The following is a 21,650-nucleotide window of genomic DNA, read 5'->3' as shown; positions in this document are numbered from 1 at the left end:
AGCAAAGGCCACACTGCTTAATCCTCAGCTGTTAGGGTACAGGTGATAATCACAGAAGCACTCAGTCTTTTACCTTCAGAAAGAGCAAGTAAGTTTTTAGGCTCAGATGCTCAAAGCAAGTATTAACTACATGGCATAAGGAAAGCCTGAGCTACAGATGTTGCTGTAAACAGACAGTTATATAATCTCTTTACACATAGGAATGAATCTATTGATTTCTGGAAAACATTGGAGACTAGAAACAAGTAAGTGATCAGGGCACCTATGCATCAAGAAAATGAAATTTAAAAAGTAATACCAAGGGCTGGAGAGATGGCTCAGTGGTTAAGAGCACCGACTGCTCGTCAGAAGGGCCTGAGTTCAAATCCCAGCAACCACATGGTGGCTCACATCCACCCATAATGAGATCTGGCATTCTCTTCTGGCGCATCTGAAGACAGTTATAGTGTACTTAGATATAATAATAAGTAAATCTTAAAAAAAAAGTAATACCAAAACCTGGCTTTTTTAAAAGATATATATGGTTCTGGTGAGATGGCTCAGTTGTTAAGAACGCTGACTGTTCTTCTGAAGATCCAGAGTTCAAATCCCAGCAACCACATGGTGGCTCACAACCATCCATAATGAAATCTGATGCCCTCTTCTGGAGTGTCTGAAAACAGCTACAGTGTACTTGCATATAATAAATAAATAAATCTTTAAAAAAGAAAAAAATATATAATTTAAAAAATGTGTCACTGGCCGGGTGTGGTGGCGCATGCCTTTAATCCCAGTACTCGGGAGGCAGAGACAGGCAGATTTCTGAGTTAGAGGCCAGCCTGGTCTACAAAGTGAGTTCCAGGACAGCCAGGACTGTACAGAGAAACCCTGTCTCAAAAAACCAAAAAGAAAAAAAAAATGTCACTGTACTGATTAGAAAAAGATCAGGCCTTTCTTTGTAGAAGGAATGGCATTAATGAGATAGTGTTTGATCTTGCCCCTAAGTGCTTTGTTAACTACTGAGATCTATAATGTGACACACACAGAGACAGCTAATGGCATGTGTTTTTCATTTCTGAGCTCAATTAAATATGTTAACAAGGATTGAACAAATCTACATAATACAGATCCTAAAATGGGAATTCATTACCCACTGGCTCAAGCTAACCTGCCCAAATAAAACACCCACTAACCTAGCTTTACTAAATTACATCCATAAATGAATGCAGTCTGTGAAGTTACAAAATCATTCTCACTCCCTGAATCAGGTCCTTCTCCATAACAGTGAACCGTGCAGCACACTCCCTTTTCCTTTGGTCTGTCACCTAGCTCTTGTCTGCACTGTTTTACCTGACAGTGTACACAGTAAGCTGTTCCTCTGGTTCTCATCCTGCCAAGTATATTTCTCCACACACAAGCCCCTGACACAAAGATTTTGTCCAGATGCTGCCAGACAATAAAGTTATTCAGAGGCTACAGCCGGGTCCAAGGAGAGACTAGGTCCAGAAAGGAGGGCACAGGTGGCCCGATATACCTGGCAGGTGCTTACCATCCATGCTCTGGAAAGACCTACCACACAGGCATCCTTTGCTAAGAAGCTTGCTCTCCATCTTTATTGGAGATGACTTTGCACTTACCATGTCTAAAGTACTGAGCTTGCCTGAGCTACCCTCGCAGCACTCACTGAAGACAGTAAGAACACAACACATAGAAATACTCAGGTCACCTGAGTTACAGAGAGGAACTTGAGGGCTTAGTACCTGGAAGAGCCACCTCCTCTTCTGACTGGCAGCTCCGTGTGGGGGTTCTGATTGGCTACTGACCTTGAATGACATGAGCACCACTCTTAAGGTTAGAGTGTGTTGAAAGGACACAGCTTAGTACTTCCAGCCTGGGCCAATCCTTTTTCAGATATGCGGCTTTGTAGGACAGTAGCAGTAGTGAGTCTCCTCCAATAGCCAACCTGTCTATTGTTCTCCCACCAAGCCCTTGGGAGAGGCTAAGATTCCTGATCAATGCTGCTTACCTGCCTGCTTAACCCCTTGTGGTCAGTGCCCCTTTGTTCACTGCTGTGCAAATTTACAACTTGCCTGATGTCTAAGCACTGCACTCAGGAAGCACTTCTTCCTCCTAGAATCAAGCTGAATAGCTTGCATAGCCCATCAATCAGCTTACATTGGAGTTACCAATTTGTCCTGCAAGTGGACGGTTGGCCAGGATATTAGCAATTAAAGAAATTAAACAGAGATTTTAGGAAACAAGATTTTGTTCTTTGGCTTCTGTCTGGGTTCTGGTCAACTACAAGTATGTGGTTACACATGCAGCTGATAGAGAATGCATTTATTGTGTTTATAGACAGCTCATCTAAAGGGAAGGTAGCATGCGTAATTGGATCATATGTTTATTCTCTTGAGTTTCCCCCCTTCTTCAAAAATATTTGAATAATGTACTGTAGCCACTGTTTTTGAAATGTTGAAAAAAAATCAAGCTTTGAGTTGATATACTGATGGCCAGTATATACCTCATGGCTTACAATTGCTTGACTTTGTTCCATTTTTAGTTACTGCTAGTTCTCAAATTTTGGAATTGTTTATGCAAATGCAACTTAATTTAAGAGCATGTACTGTTCCTTACGTTATAGGTCATTTAAAGCTCATAGTGGTTTGCCCAGACCCCTTAATGAGGGCAATGCCGCTGCAGGTTTGCATATTAGGCAGAGTATAGGCATTACACAGGAACAGTTTAGCCAAACACTCTCATTCTTTACATCATTAAAAAGCAATAGGTTGAGACAACAATTTGGTATTTCTTGAGAATGTGCATGTCAAATTGTAAAGACTTTCATCAGTGTCCTCAATTTCTTCTTGTATCACACAAAGGTGTTAATCCTCTAGGAGTTAATCCTCTAGGACTTGTACCTACTCAGTTATGGCAAATAGATGTTACTTATATATCTGAATTTAAACAATGTTAAACAATGTACATATGTGCTACATCCAATCCAGTAGTGACAATTGCGACAGGCCCTGAAAACCTGTGCAATGTCCTGAGGCGAGAAGTTCATGGAAACTTAGTCTCCTGGAATCCTGGCATCATGTTTAAAGAATGCCCAATGTCCTTGCTTTAGTTGGTAAACGGATCTATGTGCTTTCCCTTTTTGTTGCTTCATTATAAGTCCCCCTAAGGGGGCTGGAGAGATGGTTCAGTGGTTAAGAGCATTGACTGCTGTTCTGAAGGTCCTGAGTTCAAAGTCCAGCAACCACATTGTGGCTCACAACCACCCATTATGACATCTGATGCCCTCTTCTGGTGTATCTGAAGACAGCTATAGTTGTACTTAAACATAATAAATAAACAAATCTTTAAATCACATAATTATAAAAAAATAAGTGCTCCTAATGATTGATTTTTTTTTTGACATATAGCTAAGTTATATTCTAGGCAGTCCTTGATCTGACCCTGGGCATGGATATCTAAGTCACTGCCCTATGCAGGAATTTATCATTATCTAGGAAGAAGGAAGTTTGTGACCTAAGGAGGAACCAGAGTAGATACTTAGAACTGTAGATAGCTGAGTTACACCCATATACAAGTGTTTACAATGTCCTAGGGGAAAAGTGGACGATACAATAGACTAGAGTAGGAACTATGGCAAGGGCAGGAAGACTTTGGCCCTGGCTTCTAAGATTAGGTGGACCTTAGGTGTAGCTGTTTTTGATCCCAGTTGTTAACACTGAATTTTATCCCAGTTGGTTCCTCTGGTCAGTCCTTCAGTGTTTGCATTCCTCTGTTTTGTGTAAGAATTCAGTAACCTCATTGTACTTGCCTATTTTCTTCTGTATAAAAAGTTTGATGCTCAATTTAAAAATTACATTCAGATCTAGCACACTCTCTCATATCTGTGTCTGTCTGTCAATTCCCGCCAACTCTATGTCCATCTGCTGGAACCCCTGATTCCCACAGATTGAGGAGCACCCACTGGACCTGATTCATGGCACGTATGACTATTGATACCTTCTCAGGCTTTCTATTTGGAACTGCTTTAACGACAGAAGCAACTAAATATGAAACTAGTCATTGCTTACATTGTTTTTCTATACTGGATGTTCAAAATGACATGAAGTTACTGGCCATTACAGCCAGACATTTGAGATGTTTTGTTAACAATGTAATATTAGTCATATTACTGGGATTCCTTATTATCCTCAAAGACTAGGTATTGTGGAATCTTAGAATATTTTCTTAACAGAGAAACAGTGAAACTAACAGAAGTTATGAAACAAATGGATTTAACAGATGTCTGTAGAACATTTCATCCTAAAACAAAAGGATTTACCTTCTTTTCAGCAACTCATTATACCTTCTCCAAAACTGACCATATAATCGGTCACAAAACAGGCCTCAACAGATACAAAAATACTGAAATAATCCCATGCATCCTATCGGAACACCACAGATGAAGGCTGATCTTCAATAACAACATAAGTAATAGAAAGCCAACATTCACGTTGAACCTGAACAACACTCTACTCAATGATAACTTGGTCAAGGAAGAAATAAAGAAAGAAATTAAAGACGTTTTAGGGTTTAATGAAAATGAAACCAGGCGTGGTGGCGCATGTGTTTAACCCCAGCACTCCAGAGGCAGAAGCAGGCAGATTTCTGAGTTCGAGGCCAGAAAATATAATAATCAAAGAAAATAATATCAAAGAAAATACATGGTGGTACTCCTGTCTTATGGCCTAGTCAGCCATCAATGTGAGGAGAGGCCCTTGGTCTTGCAAAGATTCTATGCCCCAGAATAGGGGAAAGCCAAGGTCAGGAGGCAGGAGTGGGTGGATTGGGGAGCAGGGGTAGGAGGGAGGTTATAGGGGATTTTCGGAGTGGAAACTAGGAAAGGGGGTAGCATTTGAAATGTAAATGAAGAAAATATCTAATAAAAATATATTTAAAATAAAATGTCTACTTTTGCAGAGAACCTGTATTCTCCGTGTCTACACATTGGCTCAGAACTGTGTAAAACTCCAGTACAAAAATTCGTTGTCCACTTCTGTCCTATGAGGGAATCAGGCATGCGTGTGGTAAACATACAAAAAGGCAAAACACTCATACACGTAGAATAATAAAATAATTTTTTCTTTATTAGAAAATGGAAGGTTTAATCAGCTGGAAGTGAGGACAATCAAAGGGTGGGTGAGAGGGTCAAGCCAAAATTGGCTATGTAGAATAGCCAAGGATATCTCATAGTTGTACCCTCAACTGAAGGGCTATTTGCAGCTGAGAGATCAGGGTCATTCTTTATTGAGGATGAGGTGACTGGAAGGTTGCCCATTGTCCAATAACGGGCCTCACAGTCAGACCCATGCAGGCATCACTAAATGGACTTAGTAGGGATCAGAAGGAGAAGGCAGAGGAGGAGGAGATTTCATAGTGAGGAGATGGTTGATTTGGATGGATCTGTGGGCTGTAGAGGGGGACGAGGGATATATAATTATATTTCATAGTATATACATTTAGAATTCTGACATTTAACACAAAAACTCTAGGGACTGGAGAAATGGCTCAATGGTTGAGAGTACTGGCTACTCTTGCAGAAGTCCCACGTTTAATTCCCAGAAACAACATGGCAGCTCACAACTGTCTGTAACTTCTGTTTCAGCCAATTTTACACCCTCATGCATGCAGGCAAAACACCCATATATATAACATAAAAATAAACACATTATAAAAAAGAAAAAATCTACAAAACAGTAGAGTCAGATCAGTATTTCATCTTAATAATTACATTTTCATTTTCAACATTATATTCCTTAGGAATTATTTTTTATGAAAACAAACAAACCCAAAGTTTGATTAGGGCATCATTAATTAGAAGGAATCTGGAAAGACTGGGCATTTTTATAGCGGATTGTCAGCCTGATGCCAGCTGTGCTCTTTCAATGTTAACCCATCTGAAGTTTCAAAGTCCCTGGTTATGTGCATGTATTGCAGGTTGAATATTATGCTATGTCTTAATTTTCCTCCCGAAATGCTTGCTCTGAGAGGCTCAGTAGCCCTGCCTCCAGCTGGCTTTGATTGATAATAAATGATTGCCGTTAAGGCAATGGCTGCACAGGGAAATGCAAGCAGGACTTTTAGATTGCACAAGCAAGGGAATAAGGGGGACAAAGAAAGAATCACTATGAAGGGAGCAGAGATATCAGAAGTAAAGGCAGGTCAACATAGAATTACCCAGGGAAGAAAGCCCAGGGGCTGATCCCCCACTTGAGTCAGGGAAAGCAAATAACCTAAGTATATTTAGAAAACGATAATTTAAGAATAGGGAGAGAGCCAGGGATGGAAGCACACACCTTTAATCCCAGCACTGGGGAGGCAGAGGCAGGCAGATTTCTTAGTTCAAGGCCAGCCTGGTCTACAGAGTGAGTTCCAGGACAGCCAGGGCTATACAGAGAAACCCTGTCTCAAAAAACAAACAAACAAACAAAAAAGCCAGGCATGGTGGTGCACTCCTTTAATCCCAGCACTCGGGAGGCAGAGGCAGGCTGATTTCTTAGTTCAAGGCCAGCCTGGTCTACAGAGTGAGTTCCAGGACAGCCAGGGCTACACAGAGAAACCCTGTCTCGAAAAAACAAAACAAAACAAACAACAAAACAAAACAAAACAAAACAAAACAAAACAAAACAAAGAATTGGAGAGAAGTATGTGCTAGCCATTGGGAAGATTAGAAGTGCACAGAAATTGAGCTACTTAGGCATATTAAGGATTAAACTGACATGTGTGTCTTTTATTCACGAATCCAGAACTCTTGGGCGGGTGTAGTACATGCGCCACCTGATGGGAGCTTAAGCAAATTAACAATTCACCTCTACAGATGGCAATATGGGGAAAGTACTATTAAAAGTTATTTAGAGATTCTGGGATGGAATACACACACCATGATATAAGATTAGATGGAGGGGAGGTGGCTTTTTAGCAAGGTACAGATTTTGCCTAAGCCATGTGGAGATTTCTTCCCAGAGTTCTGGACTATCCAAAGAGTTTAGACTTAGAGGTGCTGGGAGTCACTGCTCTTCAAATAGGCTGCTCAGAGTAAGGCAAAGAGAGGAAGACAATACAGGCTGCTGGCCTCCAATGAGCAGATAATCAAAGAACAGAGATAAATTAATTTTGATTTAATTGTTTTTATTAGCGTTTATTTAGTGACTCTGATATTCTAAATAAGGCTGTGTCTGAGAAATAACAACAACACAGATAAACAATCACAATTTTATTTGTTAAGGGCAACTTAAGGGCTATTTTTTATTTCCTGTTCCAAATTAATCCTAAAAATAAAATATGAGTAATTCTATATTAACTATGGATGTTGTCTCTAATGTCCCAAGTTAATGGACAAATTGTCATTTTGACTAGTTTTTCCTCTATAATCTTAAGATTTACATAGTATAAATTGTTTACAGTGTTCCTCTGTTCATGGGATGTTTTATTTATTTATTTGTTTATTTATTTATTTGTTTGTTTGTTTTTTTGCAAGACAGGGTTTCTCTGTAGCCCTGGCTATCCTGGACTCACTCGGTAGACCAGGCTGGCCTTCAACTGGGAAATCTGCCTTCCTCTGCCTCCCGTGTCCTGGGACTAAAAGCATGCACCATCAAGCCCGGCATGGTAGGTTTTATGAATTGCGGATTTTAATTGTATTACTAACTGCAAGGCAATTCCAGTTTTGTAATAGTTACTATTCATCTTAGCCTTGAGTTTGACTCCAAAAAGTTTCTCTGTTTTTACTCACAGCTGATTATCTCTCTGAATTCAGAGGAGACTGTGAGATTGGCCTGGAAATAGAACAAATTTTTACTTCATATCATTTAGGTCGTTGCTTCCTGGTTCTTGACAGTGTAACTGTATCTGCCATTTAAAGAAACTAAGCCTATTTGAGATGGTTTATATTATGGAAGAGACTATGTAGAGGAGTGTGGCCTCAAATTCATGAATATGAATTTGTCTCCACACTACTGCAATTGATAGCACATACTGGCATGCTTGGCAATATTCATTTTGAAAATGATTGTAAGGCACTGACTCTAAACATCTGAAATGACTTTAAGAGTTATTGTATTGTCCCAATTCTTCAGTGCTGTCTTTAAATGTCTCTCTCTCTCTCTCTCTCTCTCTCTCTCTCCCTCTCTCTCTCTCTCTCTCTAAGAAATTAAGCTATTATTTTATTTGTATGGTTGTTTTGCCTCTGTATTTTTGTTTTTTGTCATTGTCTGATGATCACAAAGGCCAGGAAAGCCAGGAAGTGGGTGCACCATGTCTTTCGTGAGTTTCCTAGTCTGTTTTGAAGCTTGACAAATAACCATCATGTGGAACATACTTGCAGGTGACCTAAACCCAGCCAGAAGACAGACCAAAATCTTGTTTCTTAAAATCTTTCTTTAATTGCTAATATTCTGGCATCTGTCCACTTGTGGGGCACATCGGTAACTCCAATGTAAGCTGATTCAAGAGCTATATAAGCTATCCAGCTTGATTCTAGGAGGAAGAAGGAGATGTGTCTTTGGAGTGCTGTGGTTGGAGTTCAGATGAGCTCCAAATTTGCAAAACAGTGAACACAGAGACACTGCCCACAAAGGGAAGTAACAGACAATTAAGCAGCATGGATCTGGAATCTTAGTTACTCCCAGGGGCTTGGCAGGAGGACCCAAGTAAGTTACTGGAATGGAGGCATTAGTGCTACTGAACCATGAATCTCTAGATCTGGAAAAGGATTGGCCCAGGTTGGAAATGAGTTCCTTCAGTACACCATCACCCTAAGAGTAGTTAACATGTCACTCAATACGCTCCAGCCAATCAGAATCTCGACCTGGAGCTACCAGTTAGAAGAGGAGGCGGCCCTTCCAGGTTCCAAGCCAGCGACTTCCTTCTCCATGTAATTCAGCAGACCTTTGCATTTCTATGTGATGTGTTTTGTGTGCCTCTACTGAGTGATGTGAGAAGACCTAGCAAGCTCAGAACTCCAAACATGATAAGTGCAAGATCATCTCCCACAGAGAGGAGGAGCAAGCAGCTTAGCAGAAAATGCATGTGTAGTGGACTTCCCATCAGCTGGATGGTAAGTAGCAGGCAGCTAGATGAGGCCACCTGTGGGCTTAGTCTCCTCTTGGACCCGGCTTTGGCCTCTGAATACATTTATTATTGGGCTGCATCTGCACAAAACATTTGCAGGAAGCCGCGCATGGTGACACACGCCTTTAATCCCAGAACTCGGGAGTCAGAGGCAGGCAGATTTCTGACTTCCAGACCAGCCTGGTCTACAAGGTGAGTTCCAGGACAGCCAGGGCAGAGAAACCCTGTATCGAGAGAAAAAAACCAAAAACCAAAAAACCCAAAAAAACAGAAGAAGTAGAAAAAAAATTTGCAGGAGGGGCTACTCTGGAGAAATGGAGAAATGTACTTGGCAGGATGACAAACTTGACAGCCCTTGTTTCTATATTATCTTCTATGAATTCTGCCCTTAGCAGTTAAGATGTAGGTGCAGGCTGTAGAAGACATATTATGTGTTGGGTAACACTCCAATATTAAGCTCTGATGTACAAGAGTAGACTTGATGATGTTACGGATTTACCAATGCTTAGGAAATATTAAGTGACACTAAGTACGATGTAGCTGAGGTAGGGCTGCCTGTAAAACACCTGACAGGTATGTAGTATGCTAAGCAGCCCTCTTGAAGGCTAGTATAGCCATATGCATGTTTATTTACCACGGTTATCGGAAATTTGTCTTCAAATCTTAACAAAAGGGACAAATCTGCTATACAGTCAGGCATTAGACCTATGGTGATATCAAAGAACAGGCCCCTAACAAGCTACACAAAATGGCATTATAGGGTCACAACCAACCTTAAGGCCTGGTGTGCCATAAAGATCTATTTTCCTTCCCAGAAATAAGATGTCATCCCAGAAAATAATCGCTCCATATACAACTAAAATATTAATTAGGAAAAATTTCTTTTTTTTTAAATTTTTTTGATTTATTTATTTATTATATGTAAGTACACTGTAGCTGTCTTCAGACACACCAGAAGAGGGCGTCAGATCTCGTTACAGATGGTTGTGAGCCACCCATGTGGTTGCTGGGATTTGAACTCCGGACCTTTGGAAGAGCAGTCGGGTACTCTTACACACTGAGCCATCTCACCAGCCCCAGGAAAAATTTCTTAATGACAGTATGGATTCAGCTGTGAATATTGCTCAAAGACGAGCCAGCCAAAGACAGATTTTGGATTCCACATATGCTCTCATCCATAATTTTCTTTTCCTTCATGGAAAAAGCATAGTTTTGCCTCAAGGGCAGGACTACCGCTGGTGACAGCTCTTTGAAAGGAAAAATACTACTGTGTTGAGGGCTGGTCCACTCAAATAAAGCTTGATCCTAATGTGTGGAGAATTGCATACCTGAATCCTAAATTCCAGACCTTTAAGAGCCTGGAGCCTTAAGGCTTAGGAGCTTGACCTAAGGCCCTGGTGCATTGAATACAAAATAGTGCTCTTTCTCTTAAGCCAGGACTAGCATTAGGAGAGGTGGCAATGTTCTGTGGCTAGGGCTTCTGGGAGGAGAAGCTTCAGATCCTGAGATTCCAACTTTCTCCACAATATGGCGATATGGTTCTCTGTCCCAAGTCCACTGGGGGTTTGGTTGGTCATGATTTTTTAGATACTTGGCAGTTCCCTTGTGCAGTGTTGTTTTGTTAGACTTCTGAGTTTGTCCCAGGGTATGCAAGTTTCTAAAGACTTTATAGAGGTCTCCATTTCTTTCCACTTATCCCCTGTGAGAAGGATACAAGATGCTACTCTTGTTTTGTTTTTGTTTTTTGAGACGGGGTTTCTCTGTGTAGCCATGGCTGTCCTGGAACTCACTTAGTAGACCAGGCTGGTCTTGAACTCAGAAATCCACCTGCCTCTGCCTCCCCCCCCCCCCCCCGAGTGCTGGGATTAAAGGCGTGAGCCACCACACCTGGCACAAGATGCTACTCTTAAAAAGTTTACTTGGCATAAGACATAGCTTGTGTAAGCTCTCACTACTACAGCTATTGTAAATTCTACCTTCTACTTTTGCTATTTTTCTCATCTTCTGGGACCTCCAACTCAGGAATCTATCACTGAGAAATGACTTGCTATTTCAGGGCTCTGAGGCACTTAATAAGTGATTCTGGGGGTCTTTGCTGTGTAAATCTCCTAGTAGTCTTAAGTAGGACTTGTAATCTCCAGTCCATATTTAAATTGTTGAAAATAACCTGGTGACTGAACAGGAAAGAAACTTATGGATGAGAGCATGTGTGGAATCCAAAACCTGTCTTTGGCTGCCTGGTCTTTGAGCATTAGCCGCAGCTGAATCCATGATGCCATTAAGAAAATTTTCCTAATTAATATTTTAGTTGTATATGGAGAGATTTCTTTCTGGGATGACATGTTAATTCTGGGAGAGCTGTCTCTTCTTCCCCATATAGAGATGTTTCTAATACAAGCTATGTTGACTCAGTAAGCCTTGACCCTGGTCTGCTGCTCCCCAGGACAGTGACCTTGCTTTACTCTTGATGGAAATTCCTAAATTCTTAAGTTAAAGAATGTAGCAAAAAAGTGTTTTATAATTGCTCATTTGAGTCATATAATGAACTGTTAATTTCTTCCACCTTTAGATAAGAACCGGAGCAATGGTTTACTGTTATCTCTGTCAGTTGAAACAGGGCAGGAGATAGTTAGATCATAGATAAAACCATAAGAGAATCTGCTCCAGGTGTCACCATTCTAGCGAAGGATAAGAGTTAGGCAAGGTTAATAATTTTGTAATTTAACAGCATGTATTAAATAATGCATGTGATTAAATAAAACTAGATTGGTGGGTGCTTAATTTGTAAGGGTTAGCTTGAGCCAGTGATAATGAATTTCTGTTTTAGGATCTGTACTGTATAGATATAATGTGTCAGAAATGTAAAACACATGCCATTAGCTCTAGCTGTGTGTGTCACATTATAGATCTCAGTAGTTAACAAAGCACATAGTGGCAAGGTCAAACACTGTTTTATTAATATCATTCCTTCAATCAAGAAAGGCCTGATATTTTTCAAATCAGTACAGTGATATATTTTACCAATATAGGTGTGGGTTTGTTGTTATTATGTTTGTTTTGACAACCCACTGAGGACAATGAGCTGACTAACATGAGTGCTCCACAGTGTCTGACATGTGTCCTAATTGCTCTAAGCCTTGTCTCATAGCCATTGGGTGGAAAGTACTTGCCGTTTACCTGAACCCAGCCTGAAGCCACAACACAAAATCTTATGTCCTAAAAATCTCTTCAGTTACTAATATTTGGGCACTGACCACCTGTGGACAGTTTGGTAACTCCAATTTCAGCTGATTGATGGGGAAATGTAAGCTATCCACCTTGATTCCAGGAGGAAGAAGGGGAATTGCCTCCTGAGCACTGGAATTAGAGCTCAGGCAAACTCCAAACTTTCAAAGCAGTGAACCCAGGGGCACTGCCCAGAAAGGGGAGAGGCAGGCACTTAGGCAGCAAGGATCAGGAATCTTAGCCTCTCCCAAGAGCTTGGTGAAGGAACAGACTATTGGAGGAGACACACTGGTGCTACTGAACTGCAAATCTGCAGATCTGGAAAAGGATTGGCCCAGACTGGAACCACTGGGTTGCATCTCTACAGCACACTCTAACCCTAAGCCTGGTGTTCACTTCACTCAAGACTCAATAGCGAATTAGAGCCTCCACATGGAGCTGCTAGTCAGAAGATGAGGTGACTCTTCCAGGTACTAAGCCTGCATGCTCCTCTGTGTAACTCAGCTGATCTCAGTGTTTCTGTGGAATCGGTTCTTATTATTTTTGCTGGTTGCTGTGAGGTTAGCTCAGGCAAACTTAGAACTTCAGACATGGTAAGTGCAATGTCATCTCCCACAAAGAGGAGGAGCAAGCATCTTAGCAAAGGATGATTGTGTAATATCTCTTCCCAGAGGCTGGATTGTCAGCATCAGCCAGACAGATAGGGACATCTGTGAGGTCCTTTGTGGACCTACTCTCTCCTTTTGGTCCCAGCTGTGGCCTCTGAGTAACTTTATTATAAGACTGCATCTTGTCAAAACCTTTGTGTCAGGGGCTTGTGTGGAGAAATACACTTGGCAGGACGAGAACCAGAGGAACAGCTTACTGTGTACACTGTCAGGTAAAAGAGTGCTGACAAGAGCTAGGTCACAGACCAAAGGAAAAGGGAGTGTGCTGCAGGGGTCACTGTTATGGAGAAGGACCTGATTCAGGCAGTGAGAATGATTTTGTAATTTTACAGACTGTATCCATGTATGGATGTAATTTAGTAAACCTAGTTTGAAGGGTGTTTTATTTGATCAGGTTAGCTTGAGCCAGTGGGTAATGAATTCCCATTTTAGGATCTGTATTATGTAGATTTGTGCAATCCTTGTTGACATATTTAATTGAGCTCAGAAATGTAAAACACATGCCATTCTCTGTAGCTGTGTGTGTTAGATTATAGACCTTAGTAGTTAACAAAGCACTTAGGGACAAGGTCAAACACTATCTCATAAATGCCTTTCCTTCTACCAAGATAGGCCTGATCTTTTTCAAATCAGTATAGTGACATATTTTTCAATTATATTTATCTTTTTAAAAAGCCAATATTTGGTATTATTTTTTAAATTTTTATTTTCTTTATGTATAGGTGCTCTGACCTCTTACTTCTTCCTATTCTACAATATTTCCCAGAAATCAATAATTTAATTCCTATTTTTAAAGAGATTACATATCTTTCTGTTTACAGCAACATCGGTAGCTCAGGCTTTCCTTATGCCATGTAGTTAAGCCTTGCTTTGAGCACCTGAGCCTAAAACCTTCCTTGCTCTTTCTGAGGGTAGAAGACTGAGGGCTTTGGTGATTAACACCTGTAGCCTAACAGCAGAGGATTAAGCAGTGTGGCCTTTGCTCTATCTCAGAAGGAACTGCTGGTCTCTAACTTTTAGCCTGCAGGTCAGAAGTCACAGGAAGAAAATGGGACACTCAAAGAAGTGGTTATGGAGTTTTTACTAAGTTGTCAAAAGTTACCTATGAAAGCTATCTAAGAGGAAAAGCGAAAAGATCCTAAGTGGGGAAGGGCAAAAAAACTTCTCCTTTCTCTTTTCCATATCTCCTTTTCCTCTGTACTTATAAATCTTTCAGAATACCTGATCACATGTTACTGAGTACACTACAAGTTCACACAAAAAAATCAAATCATAAATTGAGAGAGAAGTTTACAACAGAGAATGGTTATTAGTAAAACTAGATTGGTGGGTGTTTATTTTGGGCAGGTTAGCTTGAGCCAGTGAGTGATGAATTCCCATTTTATGATCTGTATTATGAGATATGTGCAAACCTTGGTGACATATTTAAGTGATCTCAGAAATATAAACACATGCCATTAGCTGTAGCTGTGTGTGTCACATTATAGATCTCAGTAGTTAACAAAGATCATAGGGGCAAGGTCAAACACTATCTTATTATTGCCATTCCTTCTACCAGGAAGGGCATGATCTTTTTCAAATCAGTACAGTAATATATTTTTTCATTTATTTTTTTCTTTTTAAAAAGTTCATTTTTGGTATTAGATTTTAAATTTCATTTTGACTATCCATGGGTGATCTCTTAAGTGTTTCTTTTCTCCAATATTGCCCCAAAATTAAGAATTTCATTCCTGTTTTTAAAGAGATTTCATATCTGTCTGTTTAGAGAAACATCTCCTGTAGCTCCTACTTTCTTTATGCCATGTAGTTAAGACTTGCTTTGAACTCCTAATCCTCCCTCTGCTGCCCAGGGCTTGGAAAACAGTCCTACAACTCCTGTCAAGCTGGGTTCTGACTGATCAGTGAGACAAAAGACACCAGGGAATGAGTGTTGTCTAACCTCCCTGGGTTACAGGGTTACAAATTAGGGGATTACAAATAAAGAGGGACAGATATAAGGTTGAGTTCACTGACCAACTTTGAAGCTGGTCTACTTGCAGCACAGAAGAGGAGGAGGAATAAGGTAGGTGAGGCCTTTCTGCTTTGGCAGTAGTTGACATTCACCATAAGGAGTCAAGTAATCAATTTTGCACAATCAGTTAAATTCCATACTGGTCATCTTCGGGCATTTTTCAGATTAGGGCAATGTCAAATGAGATCACAGGCCCTCGTTGTGACACCTTATTGCTGGCATACCTCGCCATCTACCCCAGCAGTAGGACTGCCAATCTCCCAGCTGCCATTCCTTATGCAATCCAATCGTTTAGGAAATGGGCTTTTCATCTATCATTAACCATCTTGATCTGGCTCTTGCTTCTGCCCTCCTTCCTCTCTCCACAAGGTCCCAGGTCATGTCTACTCTATACTATCCCAGGTATAATTGGGTCAGGCTATGTTCACTCTTTTGTGTATAATATACTTTCTCCTCCACCATACCTAGGAGCAGTGATGTCCTTACAATTTATTTCTTCTTTTTCTTCCTTTTTCTTGCCCAATAACTGCTTCTAGTTTTAAAAGTCATAGTCACATTCACTTTTAAATTATTGTCAATGTATGAATTTGATTGCAGGTTGGCTGCAGGACTTCCCCAGTAAGAAGTAGAGATGGCTGTAGTGGGTATTGCATGCATAATTGAATATATAAAGAAAGGACCTTGGGCCTTTAAATGGAAATTACTTGGTCTCCAGGACTAGAACATTCTTATAAATGTAAATTTTCCAGACTAGGGCTATGTCTGCATGTAGGGTGTAACAGCCTAGCCTGGAAGGTTTTAGCTGTCTAAATCTTTTGCTCTGTGATCCCACAGTGGAAGGAGCTGCTGTTGCCCTGAGGCCCAGCTGACTTTTCCATCCTAATGAGGGACTATGGGCAGGACTAACAATCAGGAACACTAGGGGAAGGTAGCTTGCAGATTCTCTACAGGATTCTCCTCAGATGCATGTGTTATAAGCTGCCTGGAAGACCACAAGCCATCCCCTGGTTATTATAGTAATCTCCATTGACGGTACAGGAGAAGCAAGTCTGCAGAGCTATTTGAGTCCGATCTGCTGGTTCTAAATGGACTGTGGGTCAGAGTGTGGTTCTGTTGGTCCATGTGGTGATCATAACAGAGGCCCTTGTCCTTTGACTCTTTCTGAGTGTGGATTTACAGGGGTGAGGGTGGCTCGGTAGCCCTGGGAGTGGCAAGGTATGGAACTTAAATGTCACTCTGCAGTGTGCATATACAGGCATTGCCTTTGGTGTGCCATAGGACAACATTGGAAAACTAATGGTTTGATTTCTAGAATTCATGACCCGTCTGTATTCAGTTTTGTGTGACTAGTTTTATAAATAGTTTAGAAGGTAGTAGTAAAGAGTTGTCAGCGATCATCCTCCAGAAATATTTGATTAGATTCCTTTTATCTTTCTATTCCCTGTTGTCAAAATGGCATGATTCACAGAACTTCAATTCTTGTTACAAAAGGAGCTTCTGACATGCAGAAGTTTCTCAGGTGTTGATGGTGCTGGGTGGGTGGATAGGACAGATTGGAGCATAATGCATATGGCAGGAAGCAGACATTAAGTTATCATTCAGCATTGTTTTGTATATGGGCTCCCATGGGCCTGGTTTAGCCTGGAAGTACAAAGGGTCATGAACAGCTATAGAGCAATAGCTCAACTTTCTGATCATCTACAATGACAGAGAGAACTCTGGAGCATGGGGCCTCTCTGTTTGGAAGACAGATCAGTAGTAACTGTAGGGTCAGATTTATAACAGTTTAGGGGTGACTTTGAGTCTTGCGCGCGCCGGACTGGCCAGCAGTAACGACGCTGCAACAGGATCCTTCTGCACACGTTTATTGGGAGAGCTTGATTGTAGAGGCGAAGAGAGTTTGAGCCCAGAACTGGTGCTGCTTTTATAGGCCTAGGAGAGGCATGTCTCATACCCTGATTGGTTATTCACTAAGCCTCATTTGCATGTCTCACATCCGATTGGTTACTCTCTTAGTACCTCATTATCATGCCTGGGCCAGGCAGTGTTTTTGCAAAAAACTTTACTGCATATGTACACATTGGTTGTTTGTCCAATCTTATGCGTGGTGGCCAGCAGTAGTCAGTGCCACTCAGCAACGGCACATGTGGCTTCCCACATTTGAGTTATTTTTATTGGAGTCAGGAAATATGATTTTATTTTATTTCTATACACATACTAGCACAGGTAATATTAGTCAAGTTCACATTGTTCCTGGTGTAGTTGCCTTAGTTATTGAAGAAAAGTTGAAAATTGGTCTCGTGGAAATGGGCAGAGGAAGCTTTCCCTGATATTGTGTGGCAGTTCTGTGGGCTACTATGAGACTGTTCTGTCTAGGAAAACAGATAGTGGGCTTGTTCTTTAGACAGACTGCTTGGTCTTTGGGAGAATTGGCTATGGTTGAGAAGGGGGTGTCTGTCCATACTTGGGGGCTAAGAAGGGAAGGGGACATGTGACAAGAAGGTAAGGGGAGATGGAAATGGTCTTTTGTGACATGGATAGGTGAGAGAAAACTGCAGTTTTAAGGGAACTCTTGCATATTAGATCTCAATAACAAAAATGTCTACCAGCATTCTACATGGTTCCATACAGAACATCTTAAAACTAAGGCATCAGGTTCCCAGAGATCATTTATTTACTTAAGTTTTTGTTGTCCAACTGTGAAAGACTGGATAAAAAGTACTATGTGGGTAGGCAGGGCAGTCAGCGAATATTCATTTTGAAATAAACCTTTACACTGTTGTCTGTATATTTTGCTTTGTGCACACTTATCAAATCCTACAGGATTTAGTCACCTATGATGACGTGCATGTGAACTTCACTCAGGAAGACTGGGCTTTGCTGGATGCTTCTCAGAAGAGTCTCTACAAAGGTGTGATGGTAGAGACCTATAGGAATCTCACAGCTATAGAAAATATTGGACTTTTCTTTTTTTTTTTTTTTACTTTATAACATGTATGCACAACTGTTTCTTTGTTATTGTTTTTTGTTTTTGTAATTTTAATTGAGAATGAGGAAGAATATGGTGAATAAATCAGTCATGGTTTTAAAGTTCAATGGAGTTAGTAACTTAAATGTTGCCTAATTGCCAATAACGTAACATACTTTCTCTGGTACTGTGTTTAGGTTACAGTTGGGAAGAACATACAATTGAAGACCATTTCCAAACTTCTAGAAGTCATGGAAAGTAATTTTCCTCTGCAAGCTGAGGAGAAAATGCCTATGAAGAAAGTTTAACGTGTGCTACAAGTAGTAAAGAAAACCAATAGGGTACAATAAGCACTGCTTTCAGTTATGGATGTTTATTGAATTTCATAAAATCATATATGTCTATGGCAGATATGTAATTATTGTTTGCAAGACTTTCTATTAGTTCAAAGACAGAGAAATAATGGCTTAACAGGTATGTTACTGTTTAAATCAAGCCTAGTAGAGCCATGCTGTACAAGTGCGAGTGTCTTCAGTCTCATATCGCTTAGCTATTGCAAAAGGAACACACAGTGATTAGGTGACAAGTATATGTCTAAAACCTAGTAATAAGCAAATAATCCATAGTATATCTGAGCTCAATGATATACTTGTAATATCATTGCTAAATTTAGTGAGATGGACAGTTCATAAGATTCAAAAATGGTTTGGTGGAAAAACCTTAATCGCTATACTACATCTCTATGAGGAAAAAAGTCACGTGTGTGAATGTAATATGGAACCTTTACACTTGTTATTCTCTTTTAATATGGTTGTCATACGTTACTATGGATACAGCCCTTGTGAGCATAGGGGTATTGAAAGATGCCACATACCTTTCACTTTTTCAGAACAACAAGAGGATATGCAGTATAACATACTTTGAGTGACATTCTAAATGTGCTGTAAGTTTATAAGTACTTAGTTTCCCAACATTATTGGGGACATTTTCCAACTGAAACTGCTGAAAATCATAATTAGAATTAGGGTAGTAGAAATTATATTCTGTTTGCATTTGTTCATGTTCCAAATGTAGTATTACTCTCATGATAACAGAATTTGTGAATGCAATCAGTGTGCAAAGACTTTGAGTTCTTCCTGTTTTTTTTAAATATGTGAATAACCTTTTATACAAAAAGTATGCTATAAATGTGAGCCAGATAATCAATACTGTTCCCATTTCATGTATCCTCAAAGATGTAAAACAATCCATAACGAGGAGAACACCTTTGAATGCAAACAAAGGCATATTACATTAACATTAGATTGCTCTTTTGAATGAAGCCAATTTTTAAAAGAATTCATACAGATAAAAAGACTCATCAGTATAATCAATGCGAGAACAATTTCACGTGTGCCAATTGTATTTGCAGGCATGAAAGAAGTTCTTCTGCAGAGCAACACTCTGAGTTTATTCAATGTGGTAAAGCCTTTGCATATCAGAGTCATAGTCAAAGGCATGAAAGAATACACAATGGAGAGAAACACTATGACTGTAACCAATGTGGTAAAGACTTTGGAACAAGGAGTGTCCTCTAAAGACTTAAACGAACACATACAGGAGAGAAACCCTATGAATGTAACCACTGTGGTAAAGCCTTTGCAAAAAGGAGTGACCTCCAAATTCATAAACGAATACATACAGGAGAGAAACCCTATGAATGTAACCAATGTTGTAAAGCCTTTGCATATCAGAGTCATAGTCAAAGGCATGAAAGAATACACAATGGAGAGAAACACTATGACTGTAACCAATGTGGTAAAGACTTTGGAACAAGGAGTGTCCTCTAAAGACTTAAACGAACACATACAGGAGAGAAACCCTATGAATGTAACCACTGTGGTAAAGCCTTTGCAAAAAGGAGTGACCTCCAAATTCATAAACGAATACATACAGGAGAGAAACCCTATGAATGTAACCAATGTTGTAAAGCCTTTACACGAAGCAGTCATCTCGGAATCCATAAGCGAACACATACAGGAGAGAAACCCTATGAATGTAAGCAATGTGGTAAAGCCTTTGCACATAGCTGTACTCTCCAAATCCATAAGCGAACACATACAGGAGAGAAACCCTATGAATGTAAACAATGTGATAAAGCTTTTGTAAAAAGGGGAGAACTCCAAATACACAAGCGAACACATACAGGAGAGAAACCCTATGAATGTAAACAATGTGGTAAAGCCTTTGCACATAGCAGTACTCTCCAAATACATAAGCGAACACACACAGGAGAGAAACCCTGTGAATGTAAACAATGTGGTAAAGCCTTTGCACATAGCAGTACTCTCCAAATACATAAGCGAACACATACAGGAGAGAAACCCTAAGAATCTAAACAATGTGGTAAAGCTTTTAAAAGAAGTGGTGACCTTCTAATACATAAGCGAAGACATACATGAGAGAAACCCTGTGAATGTAAGCAATGTGGTAAAGTTTTTATAAGAAGTGTTGACCTTCAAATACATAAGCGAAGACATACAGGAGATAAACCCTATGAATGTAAACAATGTGGTAAAGCTTTGCAGAAAGCAGTACTCTCCAGATATATAAGCGAACATGTACAGGAGAGAGACCCTATGAATGTAACTAGTGTGGTTAAGCCTTTGCAGGAAGCAGTGGTCTCCAATGTCATAAAAGAACACATACAGGCGAAACACCCCATGAATGAAACCAAGGTAGTAAACCCTTTGCAGGAAGCAGTGGTCTTGAATATCATCGAATACATACAGCTGAAAAACCCTATGTATTTAACCAATGTGGTAAAGCCTTTGCAGGAAGGAGTGACCTCCAAAGACAAAAGACCATACAGAAGAGAAAGTCTATGAAGGCATCTAATGTTATAAAGTCTTTGCAGCAAGCATTGATCTCCACGTATATAAATGAACACATACCAGAGAGGAACCTTTTAAATGTAACCAACATGGTAAAGCTTTTTCAAAAACCAATAGTCTTTACATACATAAAAGAATATATACTTGAGAGAAATGCTTTGACTTTAACCAATGTGGTTAAACTTTTTCAGAAAGCAGTCATCAACAAAATCATAAAACAACACGTATAGGAGAGAGATTTTTGAATGTTAGCAATGTGCTTTTACACTTTTTTCACAAAACAGTGGCCTCAAAATATATAAGTACATGTTTGTACTGGAGAGAAACCCTATGAATATCGGCAATGTCCTGAAACCCTTCTACATCACAATCATCTTCAAATCCATAAAGAACATGTAGTGGAGAAAAATCCTCTGAATATCACTAATTAGGTAAAGCAGTTATAAAGAGTCATCTCCTAACACAAAAGTATACACACTGGATAGAAACCCATGAATATAAGCAATGTGGTAAATGTTTTATAAGTCACAGTATTCTCTAAGTAAATAAAGGAAGACACACTTGAGAGAAACCCTATGAAAGTTATTAAAGGTACAAAGCCTTGTACATTATAATCTTCAAATACATAAAAGAAGACATAGAGGTGAGAAACCCTATGTCTGGAAGCCATGTGGTATTGCCTTCACTTGTCAATCATATTCAAAGACACAAAAGAAATCATAATGTAGACAAAATCCTGTGAGAGTAGTTAATATGGTGAAGCTTTTTGAATATTTCTAGAGTCCTCACAGTGAAACAATCCA

General features: G+C 39.9%; 1 non-coding gene and 1 pseudogene across 3 annotated transcripts in view; one reads left to right on the top strand and one right to left on the bottom strand.

The window, feature by feature from the left end:
• Gm14408 overlaps positions 1–21,650 on the bottom strand; it is a 191,981-nt gene that overhangs the window by 148,910 nt on the left and 21,421 nt on the right. The window lies entirely within an intron of this gene.
• Gm14405 (predicted gene 14405) lies at positions 8,941–20,586 on the top strand (annotated as a pseudogene). Its single transcript, NR_040256.1, has 3 exons — positions 8,941–9,294; positions 18,172–18,315; positions 19,386–20,586. The product of NR_040256.1 is annotated as a predicted gene 14405 (transcript).

This window comes from Mus musculus, chromosome 2 (genome assembly GCF_000001635.26).
Source record: "Mus musculus strain C57BL/6J chromosome 2, GRCm38.p6 C57BL/6J".
Taxonomy (NCBI): domain Eukaryota; kingdom Metazoa; phylum Chordata; class Mammalia; order Rodentia; family Muridae; genus Mus; species Mus musculus.
This window is presented reverse-complemented; position numbering and strand designations above follow the sequence as displayed.